This window comes from Hyaena hyaena, unplaced genomic scaffold (assembly GCF_003009895.1).
Source record: "Hyaena hyaena isolate Hyena2069 unplaced genomic scaffold, ASM300989v1 scaffold_89, whole genome shotgun sequence".
Classification (NCBI taxonomy): Eukaryota; Metazoa; Chordata; class Mammalia; order Carnivora; family Hyaenidae; genus Hyaena; species Hyaena hyaena.
The window spans coordinates 3,433,035-3,448,981 of NW_024080719.1; the positions used below are offsets into that span (position 1 = coordinate 3,433,035).

General features: G+C 44.2%; 1 protein-coding gene across 2 annotated transcripts in view; it reads left to right on the top strand.

The window, feature by feature from the left end:
- Positions 1-15,947, top strand: part of TMEM131L (transmembrane 131 like) — a 172,334-nt gene that overhangs the window by 62,284 nt on the left and 94,103 nt on the right. The gene's annotated exons all lie outside the window — the stretch shown is intronic.

The following is a 15,947-nucleotide window of genomic DNA, read 5'->3' on the forward strand; positions in this document are numbered from 1 at the left end:
TCATGATCTCGCGGTTCGTGGGTTCAGCCCCGCGTCGGGCTCTGTGCTGACTGCCAGCTCAGAGCCTGGAGCCTGTTTCAGTCTGTGACTCCCTCTCTCTCTGACCCTCCCCTGCTCATGCTGTCTCTCCCTCTCTCTCCTAGAAATAAATAAAAACATTAAAAAAAAAAAAAGATATTCTGAGGCCTGAATTGTGATTTTATGAATTCATGGCATTGATTGAAAAGTTTTTCTTTTACTTAACAAATTCTATTCAGCAACTATGTTCTAAATGCTTCGGACACATTGGCACACAAGACAGACCAAAATCCCTGTGCTGGTGAAACATGCCATCAGATAGGCTATGGGAATGGCAGGGCAAACCTAAGTACAATAAACAAGTAAAACTAATGGATGTTTAGGGCACCTGGTGGCTCAGCTGGTTAAACATCTGACTCTTGATTTCAGCTCGGGTCATGATCTCACACTTCATGGGTTTGAGCCCCACATGGGGCTCTGTGTTGTCAATGCAGGGCTTGCTTCCGAATTCTCTCTCTCTCCCTCTCTTTCTTCCCCTCCCCTGCTCTTGCACTCTAATGCTCTCTCTCTCTCTTAAAGTAAATAAATAAACACCAAAAAAAAAAAAACCCTAATGGATGTTTGAAGACAATACATGGAATGGAGGAAGTTAAAACTAGGGAAAGGAAAGAAAAAGATGAGGATGGTGGGTGGGGTGGGAGCTGTCATTAGGATGTGGAGGAGGCTTATTAAAAGGGAGAAATTTCATTCAGATTTTGCATATTAAATAAAAGGGAGATATTTCACTCAGATTTGAAGGAACTAAGGGAGTTTGCCATGAGACTGTCTGAGAGAACAGCCAGTATGGAGGCCTTTAAGGTGGGAACCACTGCCAGAGTGTTCACAGAGAAGAACGAGTATGTATCACAGAGGGGAGGGAAGTGAAGGCAGCGAGGTTACCCAGTGGAGCACGGTGCAGAGTTCTTGTGAGACCTTTGAAGTGGGCAGTCTTTGCGGGGTTTTGAGCAGAGTACAGTGACAGGATCTGAAGTAGATTTAGAAAGCCAGGTGTCCAGCCTGGACTGCAGGGAGAGCAGCTGAGGCCCTTGGAGTCAGTAATCAAGACATCAGGGAGATGGGGGTCCTGGACAGCAGGGGGGTGGTAAAGATGGTGGGCTTCTGGATGTGCTGTGAAAGCAGAGCTCACAAGATTTCCAACAGATTGATATGGGGTATAAGGTGGAGAATTTCAGGATGATTCCAAGATTATTGGCTTGAACACCTGAGCTGAGATGCCTATGGATAGAGTTGGGGGTAAGGTCAAGAGTTTGGCTTTAGACTTTTTCTTTTTTAATGTCTTGTAGACGTCCAGTCGACCTGTGGGTGGGCAGCCAGAGGGCTAGGACTGGGGAGAGGACTGGACCAGAGGCATTCATTTGAGGTGATGCTGGAGCCTGAGATTGTACCAGATCAGCAAGTGAGGGTGTATGGGAGCGAGAGAGAAGCCCAGAACCTGGGCATCTCTATCTTAAAGACCCGGTGGAGGAAGAGGAGTCCACAGAGACTGAAAAGTAACAGTGAGTTAGGCACTGAAATTTTTGTTAGCTTTCTAAGTAGCTTATAAATGTGGAAATGTGTTCCTTGAATTGATAAAAAGAAATGATTACAAGTAATATTTAAAAGGAATGTAACTTCCTGTGGCTCTTGAGTTTTCTGAAAGCACATAACAGAAAATTTTTAATATTCTTAGAGACATCAGGCCACTTACCAATGTTGGAAAATCAGGGGAAAGGGAGATGTTCCCGACATCCCACCCATTCTCATATTGCCGTTAATATTTTGATAATTGCCTTCTCATGTTCCTCTGTATAATTTTTACTTGTAGTCATGCAGCACGTGACCGTTTTGTTTCCTTTTACTTACCTGTTGGCAAGATTTGTTTTCATGGCGCTATGATCTTTGAAACACAGTTTTTTAAAAAAGCATTTGTAGAGAGAGAGCATGCAAGAGCGAGTGTGCGCGTACAAGTTGGGGAGGGTCAGAGAGAGAGGGAGACACAGAATCTGAAGCAGGTTCCAAGCTCTGAGCTGTCAGCAGAGCCTGCTGTGGGACTCCAACTCATGAACCAGAAGATCATGATCTGAGCTGGTCAGTCGCTTAACAGACTGGGCCACCCAGGCACCCTGAAACACAGGTTTTACTGGGGGGCTCCACTTCTGGAATTGGTGTTCCTGGGCAAAAGTTGAGTGGTTACCACCAGCTGATCTTTGCTTCCCTCTGGCTTCTCTGCTGGGCTCTGGAGTCTGCACTGGATTCATCCTGTGCTTTGTCTGGGGGTGGAGAATGCTAGAAGGAGAGAGGGAGATGTTAGAGAAGAGCTGGGCCACAACCAAAGCTGAACCGGGCTGCCAGGCTGGGGGCAAGTCGGCCAGCAGGAGGGTAGCGAGCCTGCAGAGCCAGACAAAGGGAAGGAAGGTCTGTGAAGAGGGGCCTCTCTCCTGGGCTGGAGTGACCACCAGGCCCGCCCTTTCTTCTGTGACATCTTCAGCAATAACACTTCAGTGCCTGAGGCTTTGAAAGCAAAATTACAATTTAAAAGGAAAACCCTTCACACACTATTTGCATATGAGTGGCGCCTGTATAATTAAGAACAATTAAATTCCCCGGGCTGAACTGAGAGGGAGGCTCCTGCTCCTTCGCTGCTGTTCCAGGGAGTGCAGCCTAGAGCTGTCAGCTCCCTTGGATTAAGTTGGAGGCATCCTGCCTGCCTGCCTCCCCCCAGTAAATTAAATTTTTAAAATGGACACTTTTTAGCCTTGTCCTGATTTTTTACTCTGGAAGTCTATAGAAATCAGAAGATCAGTCTTTACTACTTTGCTTTTCTGCTGACCTTAGAACTGCCACTCCTCTCTACTCCCTGGGCAGACACTCGGCTGGGTACTTTGCAAGCTCTTTACATACACATTGCTTTTAATCCTCACAGAGGATCTTCGGTGTTACCTTAATTTTATAGTAGTGGAGACTGAAATTCTGGTAACAGGAGCAGTAGGTGGTCTCTTTACTTATCTTTCTCTTGTGGGATGGTTTCTGATTGGGATCTGGTCACCTGTAGGCCCTGGGAATGACACAAGCTTCTTTTCACTGCTAAAACCTTCTTTGGACTCTCTTCTCCTAAGACAGAGTAGGAAACAGGACCCCGTCTTCCCCGTTCTTCCCCTTCTGGTTTTGCAAGAGCTCTGCAGTTTATCACCATGTCAAATGACCTTGAGTAGAGCAGGAAAGTGGTTGCTTTCCATTGTAGGGTTCCTGTCATCCATCCCAGGGGAAGGAGGCAGTATTGGTCAAGAATTAAGTGTATTTCAAGCAGGCTATGAAAAGCCACATAATCTTAATTCTTTGCCTTCACTGCAACGTAAGTGGTGTTACGTGCTCGTACTGGGAAGGCCCCTTCTCAGACTTCTTCCTAGGAGGTCAGAACACCTGTGTGTTCCTTCTGGCGCCTCATATTTCTGGTGTGCTCACATTGGCATGGAATACTGCCCTGAGTTCCCTGAAGTGTGTCACAGAGGTCCTCTCAGATCCCTGCGTGGGATTGTCCCTTCGAGTGTGGTTAAGAGGCAGAACCACAGGTTCTAAACTAGGAGGTAGTTTCCATGTGGTCAGTCCTAAAAGCAGTTCATCGACAAGCATTTGTCAATTTACACCAGCTTGTGAACAATGCCCCCAGAGGCTACTACCACAGTCAGTGGCTTTTCCCAGTTAAAGGCAGCCAGGAGCCATCCTTTCTTAGAATTTGCTTTGTTTTACCATCACGGTTGGGTTACATTTATTGCTTAACCACATAGCCTCCTGATTTGGGGGGAAGCTCTGGGTCTGGACCACATGGAAGGCCGACGCCACTGGAACCCATGTCCCCCAGGGCCAGCAGAGGCTGGAAAGATGGGGAAGCTACATAGCATTCATTCTATTGAGCAGTGCCCCCTGCAGCTTGTGGCCTTAGAAAAGGGTGAGAAGCTATTTCAATTAAAGGTAAATTTTTAGTTAACAGTTACATTTCAGTGGTTTAAGACAAGATCACGTTTTCTCCTGCCTGTGAGAGTCTGGACGTATGCATCCCCTGGCTCCAGGAAGTCTATAGGGACCCCTGCTCCCCTCCAAATCACCACATTGCCTTTTCTGGGATACTGGGTCTGGTATTCAGGATACGAAGTGGAGACTTTTGTGTTCGTGGCAGCAGATGGGAGGAAGGAGGACCAGAGGTTCTGGAAGCTGCTGCCCAGTGCTTCAGCTTGCTTCCAATTTGTTGCAACTTGGTCCCACAGCCATACCCAGCTGCAAGGGAGCCCGGGAAATGTGCCTGGCGAAAAATTCTATGAAAGAGGGGAGAGAAGAGATGTTAAGAGCAAGAGAACAATCCCTGTCACACAGGGATTTCCCTGGGAAAGAAACCTTGAAACCTTTACCATTATTTCTCGAGGGAAGATGGTTTATGACAACACATTTTTAAGTTACCACCCCCAGGCTCCCTATCCTTAGGGAAAAAAAGAAGCTAGCCTCTCTGATTTGTATTAAGGAATACTTGTCTTTCTGGGAACATTCTCATTTGGTTTCTCTGTTGTCAGTATGACTTGGGTTTCACACGAGAAAAATCAGCTTTTAAGCCATCCTGACAGTGGGATTATATTATACAAGAAGTGAACTTGGCAGTAGGAAGTTATGCTCTGTGGGCAAGTGTGTGGTGTATGCTAGTGTGTTTAGTGCACAGCTTGACAGTCCGATTAAAAGAGCTTCTTCTACATTAAGAAAATATTCAGAGGGCATTGGGCTTTTTTCTTCTTTGTTTCTCTCTCTCTTTCTCTTCTTTCTTTCTTTTTTTCTCTTTCTTTCTTTCTTTCTTTCTTTCTTTCTTTCTTTCTTTCTTTCTTTCTTTCTTTCTTTCTTTCTCTTTTTCTCTTTCTTTCTCTTCCTTCTCTCCTTCCTTCCTTCCTTCCTTCTTTTCTTGACTTGATGTTGTTGAATAGTAACATGTGGTCCAGGTATCCTGAGTAACAGGAATGCCTGGACACACAAGTTAGTATTGTACAAGACTAGCAATTGCCATGTCCTTCCCAGTAAGCTGACACCGCGAGTCTTTCACTTGCTCTGGCCAAGAAGGTTGTGAGGCTGGTCGTTCAAGGAACAGTTAAACAGTGTAGACATTTTTCTGTACGGTTTTCCAACAGTATTGCTAATAGTCTTTGTAATTGCCTGAAGATTATTTTGATATATTGCTGACATTAAGATTAAAAAAAATAAATTGGGGGCGCCTGGGTGACTCAGTCAGTTGAGTATCTGATTCCAGCTTAGGTCATGATCTCTAGGTTGGTGAGTTTGAGCCTTGCCTTGGGCTCTGTGCTCACAGCTCAGAGCCTGTAGCCTGCTTTGGATTCTGTGTCTCCCTCTCTCTCTCTGCCCGTACCCTACTCTGTCTCTCTCTCTCTGTCTCAAAAATAAATAAACATTAAAAAAACAAATAAAAAATAAAATCAGCTCATTGTGTTTGAATTAAAATGTCCTGGGATTTGAAGTTATATAGGATTATTCTTTCATTTAGAGTTTCGACCAAGAAGTCTAAGAAATTGTCTTATGTATGTCAGTTTTTACCTTACTTCTTTGTAGTCCATGTACCCTCATTTGTGTTTGTCCCATTGTCTGGAATTCCTCCTCCATTTTTACCTGAAGACAGCATATCCAGCCTTACAAGCCCTACTCCATGCCATCAATTCCAGAACACTTTTCCTAACCTGCTTCACACTATTTTTTTCCTCTTATGAACTCTGGTCCACATTGTATTATATGCAGGACTGTAGGCACATGAAAGTTAGGTGGCCTCTTCTCCATCTTTGGAGGCTTGGGTCACACTGCCTTGGCTGTTGTAGTATCTGAGTGCAGGGAGACGGAAGAAATCAATGGTCAGAGATTTGGCACTGCTGCTTTTATAATGTGAATAAGTGTAGCTATCCATTTGCTTAAACGGTTATCGATGAGCTTTAAACAATAGTTAGTCCATGTCCAGAGAACTTATATCTAAAGTTATATGGGCACTTTGAGAGCTCAAAGTTGGTTTTCTAAAAATAGCCACAGTACTGAATGAACTTGCATTGTCTACCGGGGATTGAGGAGAAAAAGTCCTTCATCCTTAGTCTGCCTGGTGGTTCCCTTAGTGTTCATGTGAATTTCTGCGTTAGCTTCCTCTTCTGATATGTAGCGTCTGGCCAACTCTGTTGCTGCTTGGAGATATCTACTACTGAATTACATTTCCATCCTAACCTCCTATAGCTGAAAGGTAGTGCAAAATGCATTTTGTATTCTGCAGATTGAAAAATCACATTTAATTATTTTAACATGTAGTAGAATCTAGGAAAAGATGTTAAATCTTTATTTTTTTAATATTTATTTTGAGAGAGGAGTGGCAGAGAGAGAGGGAGGGAGAGAAAGAGAGAGAGAGAGAATCCAAGTAGGTTCCTCACTGTCAGTGCAGAGCCCAATGCAGGGCTCAAACCCATACACTGTGGGACTGTGACTTGAGCTGAAATCAAGATTTGGAAGCTTACCCGACTGAGCCGCCAGGCGCCCCAAGATGTTAATTCTTTAAACCATAGATGAGAAGTCATACATTGCACTAAGGCATAAGTTGGAACAAGAGTTAGGAAATTTGGACTTAATTACCAGCCTTTTTGTTTCTTTTTATTTATGTATTTGTTTCTCCTTTTCTAAGTTTTTGCAAATTTAACCACTTAGCTAAAGGAGTTCTTTATGGCATATGGACTGTGGTATGATTATATATATATATTTATATTATATAAATATAATAGATTTTAAAATTCTTTGAGATGCAATGTAATGCTCTTTTTGGGTTCCCAGACCCAATTTCAGTGTGTACTGGGGTTCCCCCACATACAACACCAAACAATTCTGGGACAGCAGCAGTAAGGTGTCCCAAGAATTCTGCTCCGTTCTGATACTCCCCCACTCAGAGATTGCACAGGTTAAGGGGTCAGCCAGCCTCCCCACTGGACCCCCAAGGCAGACACCAGCTCTGACAGCTACAGGTGGGCATTTCCAGTGACCTCCTCCTTAGATTTGATCAAGTTGCTAGAATGGTTATCAGAACTCTAGGAAACACTTATGTTCACCAGTTTATTAAAGGATATGATACAGGGTAAGAATCCAGAGCCAGATGAAGATAAATGAGCAGAGTCTGGGGAAGGGGCGCTGAGCTTCCATGCCCACTCCAGACGCCCCGCTACTTCTGCGTTTCTACATATTCACCAACCTGGAAGCCCTAGGAACCCAGTCCCTTGGGTTTTTTGTGGAGGCTTTGTTGCTCAGTCAGGATAGACTAAGGCATTGGCCATTGGTTGAATCAACCTTCAGCCCTGCCCTTCTCCCCTCCCAGAGGAGTTTGGGGGGTGACTGAAAGTTCCAAGTCTCTAATCACAAGGTTGATTCCCCTGAAACCAGCACCCCCACCGTGCCTGGGGTCCACAGTTCATTAACATAACAAAAGACCTCTTGGTCACCCTTAATACTTGGGAGATTCCAACGGTTTGGGGACCTGTCAGCCAGGAACTGTGGACAGAGAATATATAGGAGGAATGAATACTGACAAATGAGACTATCACAAATGCCTTTTGAATACAAGGTCCTGTTAGTGTCACTAGAAGGAGGGGACAGATTTTAGTGGTGTGAATGTGCCAGGTCCCAGCTGGGTCCTCAGAACCTCAGCAAGCCTCCGGGTTGGGCAGGTAGGCTGTTCCTCACCAAGAGGAGAATGCTGTAGACCCTGTGTCCTCTGAGGATAAATTCCAAGAGCCCCGGTGGCTGCCTGAAACTGTGGGTGGCACAGAGCTCTGTCTATACAGTTGACCCTCAAACAACGTGGGGCCAGGGACACTTACTCCTTGTGCAGAAAGTCCACATACAACTTTTGACTCCCCAGAAATTTAACTACAAAGAGCCTACTGTTGACTGGAAGCCTTATTGATACCATAAGCCATCTGTTAACACAAGTTGTATGTTGTATGTATCATATACTGTGTTCTTACCATAAAGTAAGCTAGGGGAAAAAATGTCAAGAAAATAATAAGCAAGAGAGTGTATTTACAGTACTGTACTGTATTTATTGAAAAAAAAAATCTGTGTAAGTGGACCTCTGCAGTTCAAACCTGTGTTGTTCAAAGTTGTTGTGCTGTTTTTTTTTCCTTAAGCATACATACCTCTGATAAAGTTTAATTTATAAATGAGGCACAAAGGCAGATTAACAACAGTAATAAAATAGAACAATTATAAGAATATACTATAATAAGTTATATGAATGTGATCTCTCTCAGAATACCTTAGTGTACTCCTTTCACCCTTCTTCTTGTGATGATGTGAGATGATAAAATGCCTACCTAATGAGATGAAGTGAGGTGAATGATGTATGTAGGCTTTTCGATTAATGTGAGGCTTGTAGTGACATTTGACTGTATATCAGAAGAAGGATTATCTGCTTCTGGACCGTGGTCGATGGTGGACAACTGAAACTGCAGAAGGCAATACTGTGGATAAGGGAGACCACGGTGCAGTGCTGTGATTCAATGAGGAGTCTGGGTACGACGTTGAACTCCACCACGGATTCCATTTGGATGTGCCTGTGGGCCATCTGCGGGATGGTGTCTGGTACATTTGGAAACCCGAGTCAGGAGCTCAGCAGAGGGGTCCAGGCCATAGATACACAGTCTTGGGAAATGAATCAGTCAGACCACAGAAACCAGCTCTGGCTGATTTAAGCAGAAAAGGAATTTATTGAAAAGATGTTGGGCAGCTCTGAGAATCTCTAGGAAGACTTAAGAACCAGGCTCAGAAAAGCAAAGAATGGCAGAGGCGACTTAGCGGATAGAACCACAGCTAGAAGTGTGCCACGGAATCAGACCCCAAGGACACTGCTGTCCCTGATGCTCACTCTGCTGCTTGGCTGCCTGGGTTACCCCAGAACGAGTCTCCATTTTCTTTCCTTCCTTGTGGCGTCACCTCCTGAGGCCCTGCTTCAGGCAGGTGAAACTGGCCAAGTCTGGGTCATACACCAGTATCCAGGACTAGAGGAATCCAGGAAATTCCAGGAGGACTGACAGTGGGAGGTCTGTGATTGAAGTAAGGAAACATGGAAGCTGGACCAAGAAATGACAGGTGTCCTTATAGGACACATCACCCTGTTGGTGATAGTTAAAACTAGGGGTTAGGTGTGACTGGCCAGAGCAACTTTAGGGAGAGCGGAAGAGCCAGTAATGTGAGGGAGAAGAGCTTGACAGGGAGATGAGAAGTAACAGCACAAAGGGCGGAGGCAAACTAGGCAAGATTTCCTAGAAACCAAGGAGGGGCGCTTCAGGATAGTGGCCAGTGGGGAGATTGAGTAACCTCAGCACTTGCCTTCCCAGCTTGTTCTCACTGATGACCTCAGCAAGAGCATTTGTGGTAGAGTGTGGGGGCAGGACCCCAGGGACATGGACGGGAGGCGGTGTAGCCAGGGGCTCATTCCAGTTCAGCCACCCAGCAGCGGAGTGGGCGTTGGCTAGTTGTTGAAACGCTCAAAGTGTCTGTTTCTTTGGGTGTGGAAATGGCATAATAATAGTACCCACACAGGGTTCTTCGGATTACACAGGATAGCAAAGTGCTGGGCACAGCATCTGGTGCGCTGTAAGTGTTCAATAAGTGTACTTGCTGTCATTGCTACTTTGACCCACAGCTGAAGGGAAGAAGAGGACTTGAATCAGCTCAAAGGGCCTTCTCTGGTGACAGGAATATGAGTCTCTCCTGTATATAAATGGAGGAGAAAGACAGAGCAGGAGGGGATGCTGAGAATCCGGAGAGGGCAGGGTGGGTAAGAGCCTGAAAGCAGTCCAGGTTCCATCCAGAAAGGGGCTTTCGAGCATTAATCTTGGAGAGAAGGAACACCTTGTCCCTGGGTGGTATGAGATGGGAGAACATCTCTGCACCTCGAGGGATAGATTGGTGTGCAGGACTTTTGTCCTGGCCTTGGGAAGGCCTGGCCGTCAACATTCAGGGCTGGTTTAAGGTGCCAGATAACCCATTGTCAGTGAGGGTGCCTTTGTCAGACCACTGCTGGTAGAGCTCCAAGGACTTTTCTCTTCCACCAAATGACTCCCCTCCACACCTCCTCCTCTCTGGGGACTCATCAGGGAAAATACTGGTTTCTGCCTCCATCCTTAAGTGGTTCTCTGCCAGTAGTTACTTTGCCAGGAAGAATGACAGTTCTGACTTTGGCAGATGTGCTTATGTCTATCATATTTGCCTCAGTAAATTTCGAGACATATTTTTTAAGTTAAAAGGAAGAGCCGAAAGCAACTTGTAGTACTAAGATTATGATGTAGAATTTCATAACTCATGTAGTTATAGAACTTGCTTCATAAATCATGTGGCTGGGGCCATTTCACCGAAGGCCCTGCGGCTGGGATCACAGGAGTGATTAGGGCAGTGTCCATGCTAACTGTACAGGCCTTGCCCTGGAGGGGCCAGTCTAACTGTGGGCAGGCTTCAGGAAGGGCTGCCCTAGGCTGCAGCTTCTTATATCTGCACAGGGCTCCATCCCAGTTCTGCTGTATAACGGAGAAGTACTAAATCCTCACCGGGTGCCTGGGAATATTTGGTGCGTGCGTGCGTGCGTGTGTGTGTGTGTGTGTCTGTGTGTGTGTGTGTGTGTGTGTTCTCAGAGTCCAAGGGGATTCACAGTGCACAAGTCTCTACCTTTGTAAACTCCGTGGATGTTTCACAGCAGTCCCAGCATTGGGCTCTTTTGGGCACTCGCATTCTCCTGACTCTAAGGGGAACAGCCCACTAAGTAGCTCATTAGCATAACATGTCTTTCCGTGAATACTTCAGAGTCTAGACTATGGTGTTATTTTGTTATGGTCTCCTTTGTTACATTCCTTGAGGCAGAAAAGGGTCTGTGGACTGTGTGGGAAGCCAGTCCTCTTGGCCTTGTACTCATCCAATGGCTTAAGTCTGGTCCTGGCCACCAGGCTCTGGAGGTAGTAGAAGAATTTGCATGTAAAAGGCAGCCAGCTGTAGGTGTTGGCGCTTTGAGAGGCAAATGGAAGCCAGTCAGTTTAGGAATGTGGAAAAGCAGACATGTTCCATCCTCTCTGTAGGTGGTCACTGTTCCTCAAATCCTTGCTGGAAGGTGAAGTTATTTTTCACCTGTTCAGAAAGGACTGTACTAGCCTCTGCAAGGCCCTGTTCTGAAACACTGCAGTGTTCTCCAGAGATGGGTTACATCTTTAGGTTCCCTTAAGGGTAAGAGCCAGCACAGAGCCACAGTGCACGAAACTTGTTTTCATGGCGTGTTGTGGTGGCGTCTGACATCCCATCCTTGTCTCCCAGTAAGACCGTATTGCCGGCCGCCTTCCTGTCTGCCCCCTCCTTTCCTTACCGTCCATGCTCACCACCCTTGCTCTATGCTCTGTACTTCACCACTCAGAGGCTCCACGCCAGCTTTCCAGCGTGTCTTGGTTGCTTGGATGGTGTTCTCCAGATGCAGCCTGTGCTTTCCTTAGCATTTGAGTCTTCCCTCCTGCCATCCGCTTCGCTGAAGTGGCCTTCCTTCAGTTTCCATTTGTGGTAACTGTTCCATGAGGCCGCTGCTCCCTCCACCCCCCACCGTAAGCCTTTCCCGATTTTTTTCAGAGATTTCTGTCCCTCCCTTTGAACTTCCTTGATCTATGCATTTTACTTGTTAGCATCTGAGGTTTGTCTGGCTTCCTGGGTTGTAACCTTGAGGGGAGGGTCTTTCTAGGGCTGGTAACCTGCCCCCAATGCAGCAAGTCCTTACTGAATTGCCAAGAGCCATTGAGGCCTGGTCCACAGTCCTTGGGTCCTGTTGCTCATTCCAGGAGGTGGAGTGTTGTGTTTGGAACAATGTGTTTGGTTAGATGGCATTTATGAATGGCTTGAACAGTTGGTTATAGTTAATTTGTTTCCCTATTGAAGTCACTGGACTGAATTTTTTAGTGGGTGTGTCTGATACCAGCAGATAGATCTAATTTTCCTAGGAATAAGGAGTTGGGGCATCTGAACATTCTTCTAAGGATCCCGGAGCCTTACAGTCGGGTCCAGCTCTTTCTAGTTGTCAAAGAAGAAACAAGCCTGGTGTCACACGGGCGCTCATATCATTTCTGGGACCTGAACCAAGCTCTTCTCATTTCCAGAGAAATTTTCTTTTCTCTTATACCAGCCATTTTGTTTTTTAACTGTTTCTTTGTTTTATATACAGAGGAAAAACGTTAGCTGAAGTTTCCAAAAAAAGAGAAGATGATAAAAGAGAAAAAGTCAGGTAACCTTAGGTGATGATATTCTTTCCAAATAATGTGTAGATTCCTTGTCCACATGTTCTGCTGCCGCTGAGGGAAGATTCCACTCTTTGCAGCAGGTGGGCATCTTTAGAAGGGCAAAGATAGTGTGTGGGGTGGGGTCCATATAAACAAGAGCCCCCTCACCTCCGATTACTGTCACCTCCAGTTCTCCTCTGCCTCGCTCCTGTTACAGAAGCAAAATGTGTCCTCTTTTTAATTTTCTCTTCTAATAAAGGGCTTTTCCTTAGAATTACCTTGCTCTGGTACGGGAAGGGTAAACATTAGAAATATGTGGCAAAATTTTCTAATTTGTCTTTACAAGATGCCTAAGTTTATTTTATGCCACACAAAGGGAATTCTGAAGAGTGAAAGAGGCCAGGTGAACTGTATGTAAAAGAAGCATCCACAGCATTAAGGGCACACATGCGGATTGGTTAATGCTGACTTTTGAAAGAATGGAGAAAAGGGAAGGAAATTTGTTTCTTTTTTTTATTGCTGTAGCTCTTAAGGCTTAAGTTACTTTGACGTCATCAATTTGGAAGTGAAAACTTTGGCATCTTTAAACACAGTATAATTTCTTAGCTACCACTGATATTTGAGGATGCTTGTTGATATCTGTAGTTGACTAAATTCTGGCAGCTTGCCCCCGAACCTCTTTTTTTTTTTTTTTTAAAGAACTTTTGCTTTATGTTTTTATTTATACTTATTTATTTTATACATTTTTAAAGGTTTTTTTTAAAAAATTTATTTCTGAGAGAGATAGAGAGACAGCGTGAGCAGGGGAGGGTCAGAGAGAAAGGGAGATACAGAATCTGAAGCAGATTCCAGCCTCTGAGCTAGCTGTCAGCGCAGAGCCTGACACGGGGCTCGAACCCACGAACCATGAGATCATGACCTGAGCCGAAGTTGGATGCTTAACCGACTGAGCCACCCAGGCGCCCCTATATTTATTTATTTTTGAGATGGAGGGGAGGGACAGAGAGGAAGAGAGAACCCCAAGCAGGCACCACACTCAGCCCGACTTGGGGCTTGGTCTCACGACCCTGAGATCAGGACCTGAGCTGAAATAAGAGTCTGACCCTTAACTGACTGAGCCACCCAGGTGCCCTTCCCCCTAAAGCCTTTAACAAATACTTGAGGACATATGCATGTATGCAAATATTCTCCAGGGCAGTACCTACATCTAAATGGTTTTATCTATGCTTGCCAACTTTTTAACCTTAGACCGAGATACTAAATCTTCTTGTAACTTGTTCTCCTTTCCAAATTTGAGTGAGCTGAAACTGACCAAAGAGAAAGATGAATCTGTTCTGTGACTTTTAAGAAGAAATATTGACGTGGTTTTACTTCTCCATAATGAGTTGAAATAGAGTTTTCTTTGAAGTTAGAGGCATTTCATCTATTTCTAGTTTGCTTTAGGATGGACCTTACATATTTGATTTTTGTTGGGTATGTAAAACTTTCTGATTGTGAGATTTAAAAATCTCTGTTGTGATATGAGATGGTGCAGGTTTATATTTCATCTGTTCTATTCAGAGATAATTACTGCTACCCATTTGGGACTTTTAAATCCCCAGGTCAGCTCTGACTCCAGCGTAATTGGCTTCTCCATCTGTTCTCATTACTTTTCTTGTTAGATGACAGTCTTCCTCTTAGTAACATGATCTAATATTTATTGCACTTAACTATGTGCCAGGCATGAAGCAAAGACATTATTATCTCGTTTTAATGTCAGGATAACTACATGGTAGATACTGTTGTCATCTTCATTTTAAGATAATAAGGCTAAGACTTTTAAGAAGTTAAGTGATTGACCCGCTCAGGACTAGAGAGTGGTGGCTTTGGGCCTGGCATTCTGAGTTTGTCCGCACTCTGAAGTTCGAACCCTCATACAACCGCTAGACTGCCTTGGGTCCTTGGGTAGGTCTTGTGAACTTGGATAGGCCTGCACTCCATATCAGCTTCATATTTCTGGGGTCAACAGATCTGCATGGGAATTCTAGGTTTGACTCTTAATAGCTATGCAGTCTTGAGTGAACTACTTAAATCCTTAAAACTTGTCTGCATGCAGAAGTTGGGTGTGAAATCTAATGATAAATCTACTTTTGGTACACAGGAAGAGACTATCATTAACTGTTTTCCTTATTACTTATACAGTAGCCTGACTTTTCTAACATAATTTTTCGCATGCGAAGTTGCCCGTTTTCTTTTTCTTCTGGAATGCTCAACCCTGGCCAGCTCGATCTGGAGCGGGGTGGCTGTGGCACATGTGATGTTGGCACTTCTTTACATCCATCTCCTCCAGGGGCTCTTCAAAACATTTCTGAAGGCAACTGGGTGTGTTAGTGGCCTTTCTGTGACACAAGTCATGGAGTTAGTCCTGTCCTGGGAGACCAGTAAACAATATATCTCTTCTCTGTTCAAGCTCAACGCAAGTAGAGAAGTTGGAATTGGGCAGGTGGAGACTGAGATGTCACCTTGATTTAGATAGGGCAGAAAAGTAGAGGGAGGAAGGAGACCTTGCAGTCAGGATCCTTCCTATGAAATGAGGATTTTGGAAGGGGTTTTCTGGTTTATATATTGTTTGCACCTTCAAAAAAAAAAAATGGGAGACATGCTTGCTGAAGGTCACAAAGCTTCTACTGGCCAGCAGCTCTGAAACTCAGATGTCCTCTCCTGGACCGATCTTGGGACCATGTTTGGTGCAGTTTGGTGAGAGGAGATGATGGAAAGATGGTATTTTAGAAAGCTTGCTGGAGTCTTTGAAAACAGCTACACATGTTGCAATTAGGGGCTTGTCAAGTTCAATAGTTTCAGAAACATGGCTTTTAAAATGTCACAACCATTGATAGTTTCTTGGTGTATATAATAAATCACATGTATATAAGCACATATGCACATATTGTGTATTTTCTGTCTTTATGTATATGTATATATACATGTTATTATGTTATAATGTTATGCATCAATTTTTTAGTTTTCTTTATTGTTTTTTGATATGTTAATTTGGTATATATCTTGATTCTGAAGAAAAATCATCATAATTGGTTAATAGCTGCTGAAAATGTGACCTGTCATGTGAGATTTTATGTGATGATTATTCTTAAAAATACAGACTTGATGATGATTTCAGCATTCAGGGACAGCCCTGCCTCTGCTCCCACCCGTTCTCTGGTACTATGTGAGAGGCCAGATCTCCTGCCCTCTCCAACCACTCACCCCCACCACCTTACATGTATGTCTTTTCTTGATTTGGAGTTTGTGAAAAGAGTGCTATTATCTGAATTCATCCAGAAATGAAACCTAAATTCAATGTCTATTAAAAATGAAATGTTTCTTAATTTTTGTTGAATGCTTATAGAATCTGTACTTTTGATACAAAGTTATACTAGCCATAAACTAAAAGTATCTTAAATTTTTGCAGCTATAGAATTATATTAGACTTCAATTTTTACATTTTATGATCTAGTTCAGACTCATCTAAAGGAGAGTAAAATTATATCTTGTGATAGCCATTGGCCAAAGTGTATACTCTTAACTCAGCATTCAAGTTTCAAAACG